This window comes from Oryctolagus cuniculus, chromosome 1 (assembly GCF_051225735.1).
Source record: "Oryctolagus cuniculus isolate XC-2025 breed Fujian yellow rabbit chromosome 1, ASM5122573v1, whole genome shotgun sequence".
Lineage (NCBI taxonomy): Eukaryota > Metazoa > Chordata > Mammalia > Lagomorpha > Leporidae > Oryctolagus > Oryctolagus cuniculus.
This window is the reverse complement of record NC_142867.1, coordinates 188975458-188976904: the sequence shown is the minus strand read 5'-3', so window position 1 is coordinate 188976904 and position 1447 is coordinate 188975458.

Sequence of the window (1447 nt, the reverse complement as noted above, 5' to 3'; positions counted from 1 at the left end):
CTATGGAAGATGGCCCAAGTATTTGAGCCCCTGCACTGACATGGGAGACCCAGAAGAGTCTCCTGGCTCCTGGCTCACATCCGCCCAGCTCCAGCCATTGTTGCCATTTGGGGAGTGAACCTCTCTGTCTCTCCCTTTGTCTGTAACTCTGTCTTGCAAACAAACAAACAAATAATAACTTCTGATAAAATAGAGTGTGACAGGAGGATAAAGTCTACTCGCTACAAAAAACAAAAATACAGCCAGGTAACTATATTAAAGTGACTTTTTTTTTTTTTTTTGGACAGGTAGAGTTATAGACAGCGAGAGAGAGAGAGAGACAGAGAGAGAGAGAGACAGAGAGAAAGGTCTTCCCTCCGTTGGTTCACTCTCCAAATGGCCGCCACAGCTGGCGCTGCGCCAATCGGAAGCCAGGAGCCTGGTGCTTCCTCCTGGTCTCCCAGGACAACCAGGACTAGAACCTGGCGCCCATATGGGATGCCGGCACCGCAGGCAGAGGATTAACCAAGTGAGCCACGGCGCCGGCCCCTAAATGGACTTCTTAAAATCTTAAGACTCCTGGCCATGCTGTGGTGCAGCGGGTTAATGCCCTGGCCTGAGGCGCCAGCATCCCATGTGGGCACTGGTTAGATATCCAGCTGCTCCACTTCCCATCCAGCTCTCTGCTATGGCCTGGGAGAGCAGTTGAGGATGGCCCAGGTCCTTGGGCCCCTGCACCCGCGTGGGAGACCTGGAAGAAGCTCCTGGCTCCTGGCTTCAGGTTGGCGCAGCTCCAGCCATTGCAGCTCTGGCAGTTGTGACCATCTGGGGAGTGAACCAGCAGATGGAAGACCGTTCTCTCTATCTCTATCTCTCTCTCCCTCTCTCTCTCTCTCTCTCTCTGCCTCTCCTCTCTCTGTGTAACTCTGACTTTCAAATAAATAAATCTTTAAACAAAAATCTTTTTTTTTTTTTTAAATTTTTTTTTTTTTTTTTTTTTTTTGACAGGCAGAGTGGACAGTGAGAGAGAGAGACAGAGAGAGAAAGGTCTTCCTTTGCCGTTGGTTCACCCTCCAATGGCTGCCGCTGCAGCCGGTGCACCGCGATGATCCGATGGCAGGAGCCAGGATCCAGGTGCTTTTCCTGGTCTCCCATGGGGTGCAGGGCCCAAGCACCTGGGCCATCCTCCACTGCACTCCCTGGCCATAGCAGAGAGCTGGCCTGGAAGAGGGGCAACCGGGACAGAATCCGGCGCCCCGACCGGGACTAGAACCCGGTGTGCCGGCGCCGCAAGGTGGAGGATTAGCCTAGTGAGCCACGGCGCCGGCCTTAAACAAAAATCTTAAAAGACTCATTTATAATGAATAGATTGCAAAACACAAGTTAAATTTAAAAAGTCAATAGAAAGCATGGTAAAACAAATTAAGAAGGAATCAAACCCAAATATATTTGTGACCATAATAAATAC